Source organism: Ctenopharyngodon idella, chromosome 3, assembly GCF_019924925.1.
Source record: "Ctenopharyngodon idella isolate HZGC_01 chromosome 3, HZGC01, whole genome shotgun sequence".
Lineage (NCBI taxonomy): Eukaryota > Metazoa > Chordata > Actinopteri > Cypriniformes > Xenocyprididae > Ctenopharyngodon > Ctenopharyngodon idella.
Window position 1 is genome coordinate 38,804,706 of NC_067222.1, and position 10,988 is coordinate 38,815,693.

General features: G+C 36.1%; 1 protein-coding gene and 1 long non-coding RNA gene across 2 annotated transcripts in view; both read left to right on the forward strand.

Moving 5' to 3' along the window:
- The window catches only part of LOC127509204 (hemicentin-1-like), a 125,726-nt gene that overhangs the window by 58,983 nt on the left and 55,755 nt on the right, over window positions 1-10,988 (forward strand). The window lies entirely within an intron of this gene.
- On the forward strand, window positions 5,618-6,647 carry LOC127509211 (uncharacterized). Its single transcript, XR_007929168.1, has 2 exons — window positions 5,618-6,286; window positions 6,460-6,647. It is a non-coding gene; the product is annotated as an uncharacterized LOC127509211 (long non-coding RNA).

A 10,988-nucleotide genomic window follows, 5' to 3' on the forward strand; every position in this document is an offset into this window, starting at 1 on the left:
TTTATGCGGAGGAGTGTGGAAGCTAAAGTATTGAAGCGCTTACTGCGTGACATGGAGGCGCACGCGCAATCTCTCCTGCATTTTTTCCCCTGTGGAATCTTAAAATACTCCGTCATTTTTAGTCATACAGATACGAGTAATAAATCACTCTAAATGTTATTTATTTGTATACACTCACAATATCACCAAAACACTATGCTTTTGTAAAATAGAGAAAACAAATATATGTGCTTTCGAGACCGAGACGGCAGAAAGCATATCCTGTTTGTTTTCATAACAATGAACCGGCTACTTGCCTCACAGACATAAGAAATAAATCTATAGAAAGCTTGAAATGTCTACTTTTAAATGAACAAATTCAAATAAAAAAACAAATAGGCCTACTCTCTGCTTATATAATCCGAGGTGCATTTCTCTATAAAGGCGCGTCTCTGCGGAGATGTGGAGTCAGCTTCAGCAACTTCATCTTTGCAGCCGACACTGATTCAGAAAGCACTAATTTATTAATAAATAATTAAAATGTGTTCTTTTCCCCCAACACATTCATAATCATTACTTTTGCAGCAAGCTTTATGCGCGAGCTTGCCTAGCTATACTATTAAAGGATGGTTTGGCTATTATATTAATTAAATATTAAGTAATATAAACGTGCAATTAAACGATTAATGGCGTAAATGAACGACTACTAGCTGACAGGAAAAATCGTTAGTCGGGGGCAGCCCTTGGCACAAAGGAACCGTCCCACTTTAAAATAAAATGCAATGACATAGGCTACCTACGAAAAGTTTGACTAGCTGCAAATCACGTCATGCATGCGTACTGAGTCAAATGTTTTTATTTTATTTCATTTGTTTTATTTTCAACACAGCAAAACATCCAGTGTTAAACACTTCCAGTGTCACCCGGTGTTTAGCCTATATAATCCGGTGTGGATTATATAAACACTGGCAATGTTAATTTAACACTAACAGTGTTCATTTAACACTGGAGGTTTTACTGTGAACTTATTTAGGCTAGCTATATAACACACAGTCAGGGCTGTGAATCTTTGGGTAGACAGCGAATCGATTCACGATTCATAGGTGTTTGATTCGATTCAAGAACGATTTTTGCAAATTCAGAACGATTTGAGACGAGTCACATTAAAATTCGATGAGATTCGATTCTGCATTTTTATATGCATTCATAGGATTATTAAAATGCTTACCCCAGTGTGTCTTAGTCAGGGTGCGAATTACTCACTGACCTTCAGGGGGTTAGAGAGTAAGGGCAAAAAACAACCTTTTGTCCATTGTTTAAATTAGTTAATGTTAGTTCATGTTAGTTCTTAATGATGCTACATAACTTTATTTTAATAGCCTAAAAATTGGCATTTGTAGAAATTTACATAAGCCAAATTTTTATAGGCTTTAAAAGTATTGTTAGGCCTAGTTCATAGTTAACTAGTGTAGGATAGTGTTAATGGCTACACAACCTTATTAAAGTGTACCATGTACATTACACATACTAATACTTACATGGAGAGACTACCCTAGAATATCATGCACTTTCCCAACTAATCCTAAACTAACTTTTCTTCACGGAATAGTTTTAAAAGCCCTCTTTGTTCTCTTTATAGGGAACATTTTCCTTACTATGATTCTGAAAGAAAACGCGCTGGGTGTCTACTGTCGATATAGTAACGAACGTATAAATAGATAAACCGCGCGCTCTTATTTCAGTGTTGTTAATAGTTACTTCAGCAGTTTCCTTCGCATTCTGCATGGTCGTGTAACGTCATTCTCCACCCCATTCAAATCGCTCCAAACCTGTGCCATTCGTTTGTGCTCAATTTGTGCTGGTTTGTGCCGTTAAAACAAACACTGTAACTGTTTTCCTTCCACAGATATCCACCTGTTTCCATGGGGCGCTACTGTAAAAAAAGAACGTGGGTACAACTTCCGGTGAGGCGGCGGAAGTAGCATACCAATGGTATTTTGTGTGCTAATTAGCGAAGAGGCTAAGTGTTTTTCGGATCATTGTTTACTTTTTAAAGTTGCAAACCTTAATGAGAGATGTCGTTACGGCACTCAGGGACAACATTTCAGTTTAGTACATTTATTTGTTAATAATATCACAATGCAATAAATGGTTTTCGTGCCCTTAATTGTCCTTTACTGACCTTCCACAAAAGTGCTGCTGCATGACTACAAGAGCATCCTGGCCCTGCAACACATGAACAACCCGCTGTCTGTTCTTAACCTGTCACTGATGCTAGCTCCAAAGCCTTATGATGTGATGTTTTACTCCTACTGGTGTCGTGCGTGCCAGAGCCAGTTGCGTTTCCACTGTCATATGCGATGCTAAAGGCTATTTATGTTAACCATTGTGATAATAAATACACACGTTTATGGAAAATATCAGAGACTGCTTGAGGAACGTAGATAATTCTTATATGATTATAATCGTGTATTTATTTGGTTTAATGTTTTATCTGTCTCTTCCCTGTGCCTTTGTTGATACCGGATGCATACGCATATCTTTCACAGATTCACACACTCCGGTTAACTCGTATAACTCATAACTCCTGTTTTCCTCTCATGAGCTCCATCTGTTGCTCTGGCTGAAAGGATCAGGATAGATAGACGGGAGAGATCGCACAAACGTCTTCAGATTGCAATCCTCACATACTTTAGAGGAAAATTAATAGAAATGCTCAGAAAAGTGACGTAAACATAGGGTATGTTATCAATATATTTCTAAATGTGTAAGCCTTTGGACCTAAAAACCATAATGGAGTTGTTTTGTGCACTAAATGAATGGAAGCAGGTGCAACTGAATAGGTATGTGTTTTCTTTTTATGTCAATATAAATATCAGTTAGATTTAGCATGATTGATGTGCACTCCTGACATAAATTAATAAATTACTGTAACATTTTTTATTGTAAAACATTGTTCAAATATTGATGCTGGAATCTTAAATCTTTAAGTAAAAGCCAAACGTTCACAAGTTTGGACCGCTAAATCTTGAATGACTGTCAACTGTTGAATGAATGAGTGTCACATCCAGCTTGTTTCACGATCTGCTTATGAAGAAATATCGTAGTATCGTGCTACAGTGCTTTCTATCAGTTGCAGTTCCAGCGCCTCCGTCTCAGCATACTGTTCAACGTGACGTACATTCACATCACATTTTAACGCAGCGGTAGAGAGTAATATTCGCGGGACACTTCAATCCACAAAAGTTCATTATTTCCGGTTAAACTTTTCTTTTGCGTGCTGATGCGCTGTTCTGACACGCGAAGCGCACAGGCACTGAAAGCCTGTCAAACAGCGCCTGATTACTAAGTTATCTTTAGAGTCCGATTGCTTTAATACTGTCAAATACACACAAAGTTTACATAAACACAGTTGGTTATGTCTAAAGTGAAAGTAAACTTTTGAGAGAAAACTGGATGCGTGGCTGTATATTAGAGATACGTGCAGGTCTTTAAAGTGACAGAGCAGCCTAATATTAACCATGCGGTCGCTTGTCCTTAAAGGGATATTTCACCCAAAAATGAAAATTCTGTCATTATTTACTCACTGTAATGTTGTTTCAAAACTGTATTCATTTCTTTCTTGTGCAAAACACAAAATAAAATATTTTGGAGAATGTGGGTTAACCAAGCAGTTGCTGGTCTCTATTGACTTCCATGGTAGGAAAAACATAGTCACTGTGGACCAGCAACTGTCTGGTTACATTCTTCAAAATAACTTTTATTTTCAACAGAAGAAAGAAACTCATTAGGGTTTAAAACAACTTGACAGTGTAAAATATGGCAGAATATTATCCCTAATAGTTCCCTAACTATCCCTAATATCCCTAATAGAAAATCACCCACTGCTCTTGACTGAGAACTTTAATACATTACCTTTATTAAGAATCAATGTATAATTTATACAGTGAAGTCTAGTGTTTTATTTTTATATTTGTTCATTTAATTTTTTACTTGAATGCTACTGTTAAATACATCTACTGTAGCTGAAAAAATAAATCATTTTATTAATTTCATTTGTATAATGTGTAGCCTATGTTTTTTAGATTTTTATCTTCGCCACTTTGGCCTAAATGTCTGCCATTTTTATTTTATTTTATTTTATTTTATTTTATATTTTGTTATTTTGTAAGGCTTTGTTATTAAAATAGGGAAATTAGTTTGGCTGTAATGCTCAGTCACTTGAAAAATAGTAAAAACAACATGAAGAATCATGATAAAATCGTGAATCGTGATTTTCCTGAAGAAAAATTGTGATATGATATTTTTGCCATATCGCCCACCCCTAAGCACAACCATAACTTGATGAGATAGCCTATTAATAATGAAAAATGTAATTACATTATTAGTTAGGCCTACCTGTGAACCATAATGAAGGGTTCTGTAAAATGGAGACACGTGAATCATGTATTTATTTATAACATTTATAAATCATGAATAAATGGTCCACAGGAATTCACTTTACATTAAGGTTCACTTTAACAGGTTACTAATATTTATAAACCATGTAAATGGTTCACCCTTCATTATGGATCACAGGTAGGCCTAACTAATAATGTAATTACATTTTTCATTATTAATAGGCTATCTCATCAAGTTATGGTTGTGCTCATATGTTTTGTTGTTGTTGTTGTTATTGTTTTGTTTTGTTTGTTTTTTTTCTTTCTCAAAATAAAGTTTCATCATTTCATCTTGATAAACACGAAATGAGTTTTCATACATTCCTCTGAATAGGCATCCTGGCTGTTTTACAGAGTATCATGGGTAATGCACATGAGTAAAGTCTGATGAGCAACAGTGAGAAAAGTGACCTAAGTCATGAGATATTATTGAGAAAACAACAAATAAATCATCTTTCAGTCTCACCATAACAGAATATTTTTGATGCATCATGAAATAACCTGGGCCCGTATGTATAAAGCCACTTAGAGCAAAATTTTAGTCTTAAGTGTGTCAAAATTCGAAGAATGACGTAATTTTACTCTTATTCTTAGACTTAAGAATAAGTGTGATTCATAAAGGTTCTTAAGTGTCAAGGCTAGGTCTTAGCTCTTAAATTATTTAAGAGAGCTAAAGAGGTGTCTTAACCTAGTTAAGAGTAACAAGGTGGCAGCAGAGAGGAGGCGGCCGCGCATTTTCCAACAACGAAAGAATGTATTGGAATTATATGATGATAGGGAGTTGATAAAACGATACAGGCTTGATCGTCAAGGTATTGTTTTTGTTACTGACTTAGTCAGAAATTCAATAACTTCTCCCACTCTACGAAACAATGCTTTAACTGCAGAAATGAAAGTAATAATGACTCTGCATTTCTTGGCAAATGGAAAAATGCAGCAATGCACCAGTGATGACTTGGGGCCATCACAGTCCGCAGTTAGCAGAGTCTTAAATACCACTGTTGCAGCACTAACCATACCTAGACATAGTAAGGCAGTTCATTGACTTCCCAACTGACCTTCAAACTATACGGCAAAAGCAAGCAGATTTTATGAGGATTGCAGGCTTCCCTGGAGTTGCTGGAGCCATTGATGGCACACAGGTTCGCATCATTGCTCCAACTGTAAATGAGGAAACATACGTCAACCGAAAAGGATTCCACAGCATCAATGTTCAAGTTGTATTTGATGCCAATTACAAGATTCTCGATCTCGTGCCAAAATGGCCAGGGTCAACACATGATGCCCGGGTTCTTTCCCAGAGTGGCCTCACTGGGTTATTCGAACAAAATTATGTTCGCCCTGGATGTCATTTGCTGGGTGACTCGGGTTACCCTTTAAAACGCTGGCTTCTCACCCCTTACAGAAGACCACAAGGGGAACAGCAGCTCAATTATAACAGGTATTCTGGACTGAACTGTTGACAAAATACCAATTTTGTTCAATTAGTGCATTCTTGACTTATCTGAGCTATGTTCTTTTATTGTTTTTGCGCCATGAAGAGCACACAAAGTAACAAGAGCTGTGGTCGAGAGAGGAATTGGACAGCTGAAAAGGAGATTCCATGTCCTTCATGGAGAAATTCGACAGTGCCCTGAGCGGGCTAGTCGCATTATTATGGCTTGTGGCATTTTGCACAATATTTGCAAAGCTCGGAACCTCCCACTGCTTGATGATGATGATGATGATGCCGCCGATGAAGACGATAATGATGACGATGACAGTGATCAGGATTATGATGAGAATGATGACAATACCACTGACTACGCATTACAAAACATTTCAGGGAGAGCATCAATAAGGGACTGCTTTGCTAACTTACATTTTGGGTAAGCAAAACTTGTAGACAATAAGTAACAACAGATTGGTCATCACACAGTTTTATTTGCACAAAGCATATGTACAATCATTGAGTATTCTTTATTTTTTTCAGTTTTAACACATAATATTCATTTTGAATTTCCAGCAACTTAATTTCTAATTTGAGCTTTTTTCTTTTAAGAGACTCAGTGTCATCCCCAGGGGCTGGTCCCTGTGCGAACCCTGTGTCTTGTGAGGCAGGCTCATCTGGAGGACACAGTGAGATGTCCTGAGATAAAGGAGAAGGTGTTTCAGATGGACCAGCTCCAGCATCATCCACACTACATTCACATGCAGAAAATATTAAACAATGCAAACATGTTTATTCAATCAGATGTGTTGTGTTTTTTTTTTCTTTTCATGTCCATAGATTAAAGTAATTATTACAAATTTATGTGTATATATATATATATATATATATATATATATATATATATAAAGGCAAACACATTATTACGTGGATCATTTTCTTTCTAGTGCAGGGTCTGGGGATTCTGCAGTGCCACAAATGGAAGGATTGGCCGTTCCAAGTATCTCCTCTACTATCTCAGCTATCTCAGTCAGAGGTTTACATGGAGGACCTCCACCTATTTGACAAAAAAAAATAAAAATAAAATCAGCTGCTGACCATACTGAAACAATTATTTAATATAAAAGTATTAATATAAATATTAATATAAAATAAAATGTACCAGTGGCTCGCATGCTCTCTTTGTATGCTGCAATTTCCTTGCGTGCTGTTGGCAAAATATTGTACCACCTTTTCTCACAATCCTCTGCAGATCGTCTTGTGCGAGAAAATGCTGCAATTATACTCATTGCAATCTCTTCCCATGCATTTTTTTCCCTTACTTGTTAAGGTTGGACTGAATTTCCCTCTTATTACCTCCTTCCATTTAAGTACTGACTGCACAAGAAGAACATTTTCTTCCTTGGACCAGTTTGGTTTTCTTTTTGGATCCCTTTTGAAAAGTTTTCAACTTTGGTCTTCCCTTTATATACAGCTGTGAGAGTAATTTAGAATGATGTGATTCATCAGCTTAATTACTTAAATAGCATCACATTTGTCCATTTAATTAATGTGTTGAAACTCATAATTAAAACTGTGCAAACTAAGAGTACTTACCTGTAATACATTTTTGCACACAATGCAAAAAAAAAAAAATAAAATAAAATAAAAAAAAAATATATATATATATGTAGTAGTAATATATATTTATATAATATATATATAGCACTATATATATATACTATATATAGTGACTGATATAGTGACTGATTCTTAAGTGCTATATATATAGCACTTAAGAATCAGTCTTACACTTTACTAAAAGTTGCTTTTAGCTTCTTTATAAAAGTCTCCTACTCTTAGAAAACTCCTGCTCTTTACTAAGAATTTTTTGACACTTAAGTCAAAACTTAAGACTATTCTTAAGAGCATTTCTGAGAAGTTTTATACATACGGGCCCAGAAAGCTGGTTCTGAGTAAAATATGTGTGAATAAATACATTTATTAAGCTTTTATAAGGTGTGAGTAAAAAATGGCTCACTTTTTGGCAGGTATACATTAAAGTCACCCTTTTTATTCATGCAGTTATAATTGCTTATCAACGACTTAAAATGCATTTGTAAATAAGTTGTTAGTCATTAACAAACTCCTTTATAAACCCTTTACAAAGGGAACCTTAATTTAAAGTGTTACCCAAATGACTTACAGCTTCTGACCAAGGCTGTATTTCAATACTAGTGATATTTGATCTCAGTGCTGCATTTGACACTATAGATCATAAAATACTCTTAGATCGACTACAATATTACATTGGTATTCAGGGACAGGCATTAAGGTGGTTTAGATCGTACCTATCAGACCGTTACCTTTTTGTATATTTTAACGGGGAAAAATCTAAGATAACATAAGTAAATGATGCTGCCACTTGGTAATTTTATAAGAAAACATGGAATTAGTTTCCACTGCTATGCCAATGATACTCAGTTATTCAAATTATTATCTTTATTGTGTTAAAGATATAAAATATTTGATGACCAGTAATTTTCTTCTATTAAATTCAGATAAGACTGAGGTATTATTATTGGACCAAAAACTTGTACACAGAATCTCTTAGACTACAATTTTCATCTAGAAGGATGTACTGTTACTCCATCCTCTACAGTTAGAGACATGGGTGTTATATTAGACAGCAACTTGTCCTTTGAAAATCATATTTCATATGTTACAAAAACAGCCTTCTTCCACCTCAGAAACATTACTAAGCTACGGAACATGTTATCTGTTTCTGATGCAGAAAAGTTTACTAGACTAGATTACTGTAATGCATTACTAGCTGGTTGTCCTGCATCTTCAATAAACAAACTACAATTAGTCCAAAATGCAGCTGCTAGAGTTTTTACCAGGTCAAGAAAACATGATCATATAACACCAATTTAATCATCTCTACACTGGTTACCTATTAAGTTCTGTATCATTTATAAATTATTGCTACTGACCTATAAGGCTCTAAATGGTTTAGCTCCTGTCTATTTAACCGATCTTCTATCGCCCTACAATCCTTCACACTCTTTAAGATCATAAAACTCTGGACTTCTTGTGGTACCTAGGATGTCTAAGTCCACTAATGGAGGGAGAGTGTTTTCACATTTGGCTCCTAAACTCTGGAATAGCCTTCCTGATAATGTTCGGGGTTCAGACTCACTCACCCAGTTTAATCTAAAGACGCATCTCTTTAGCCAAGCATTCACATAATGCTTCTCATATCCTTGTACTCCAGTGATATCAGATCAAATGCACATGATTATCTTTGCTTAATGTTATGAACAGCAGCTACGCTAATTATTCTCCATTTGCTTTTCTGTTTTATCTCAGGATGCCCGTCCCGAGGTGACTAGAGATCAGCTCCAGTTTGGATTTAGCCTCCTATGAAGACTTCAGATGACCAACACCTGCAAGGACTTCAAACGCAAACTCTGGATCAACATGCACCATATCCAAATATATCCTAATCATTGTTAACATGTATTCATGACTTCCATGAGCTCATTGTTTCTACCTAAATTAATCCATTGCTTAAATGAATACACTGTTAGCTAACTGCATGATTTGCATATGTACATTTCTGAAATTAATAATTTGGACACAGTCAACTCTGATAACAGATCACTCTAAATTGTAATGTTGACATGCATTTTCTGTAAAGCTGCTTTGAAATGACATGTATTGTGAAAAGCGCTATACAAATAAATGTGAAAAGAATTGAACTGAACTTGATGTCAGTCAGGGGCCGTATTCACAAAACATCTACGATGACATAAAATGTTCATTTATGTACAGGCAAAATGCATTGAATGTATAAACAAACCAACTGCAGTCAAGTTGAAAATAATGTCCTATCGGTGGCGCTGATATAGCCTTGTGGGAAGATCAGGTGACCCGAGTTCCAGTTCCGGCTCGAGGACCTTTCCTGATCCCGTCCCCCCTTTCTCTCTTCCACTTCGCTTCCTGTCTACTCACTGTCATATCATAATAAAAAGGCAAAAACACCAAAAATGAAAATAAATAAATAAAAATATAATGTCTGATTACATGTGGCAGTTGTTTTCATGAGTTCACAATTACAAATGATCAAATAGAGTAAAAGAGTAAAATAAGCGTATTTCAGGCTCCGAGCTTGAAATTTAGCTCAAACCCAGAGTACTCCCCTGTATCCCCGGCTGGGAATAGGAACCAGCCAAGAGTGAGGAACGGGGTGTCGAAGGGATGCAGAAAACTGTTGAGGTAAGTAGGTGAGTCAACTGTATATATATGCCTCCTCTCCAGCTGATCAGATAGACCATTTGAACGTGCTACCCTGTTGAAAAATATGCTGGTTGTATGTTTTGAAGCATGGAAGCTGGTTTAAGCTGGTCAGGTGCTGGTCTTTAGCTGGTCCTGAGCTGGAGCTAGTTGCTTAGGACCAGCACTTGACCAGCCTAAACCAGCTCATGACCAGCTTCCATGCTTCAAAACATACCTAACCAGCATATGCTGTCTTTTTCAACAGGGTACTCCCAAACTTTGTTTATAAAGCATTATTTGTCACTTGAATTCTGCAATCTCTCGAGATGCAGACATGTAAGAGGCTGACAATTAGCTGAACATATACTTGTTTAATTAGTAACACTTAGCCTACATTTTAAAATCTTTATTTGAATATGGCAACATGATTCCTAATTCTACAATATTTCCATGATTAAATCACTGACAGAGAGCCCTCCCCCATCAGCCAATCACTGTGGGCAGAGTTAGTAAGTGTGTCGACATCATCCATAGCAATGAGGTTAACCCCGCCCTTTCTCTCTGCTCTATCCTGAAATTACCACAGGTGGGCGCTGTGTGCAATAAAAGAACCTTTTTCAGACCAGGGACCCCTTGGAAAATGTTTTTCAAAAAAAAAAAAAATCTTATTTATTTATTGTTGTTTTTGTATGGTGTTAAATTTCTGTGAGACCATGAAATTATTATGAACCAGAAGAAGAACTCTGTCAATCAACATTAGTCTCAACTACAACTGTGTATCTGTTTAAGGATTCAAATTATTTATAGATTTAATTTTGTTTCATTATGAGTCTGACTGTCATCCGTTAACATGTACTTTTCTTAAGGTCAACCCTGTGAAA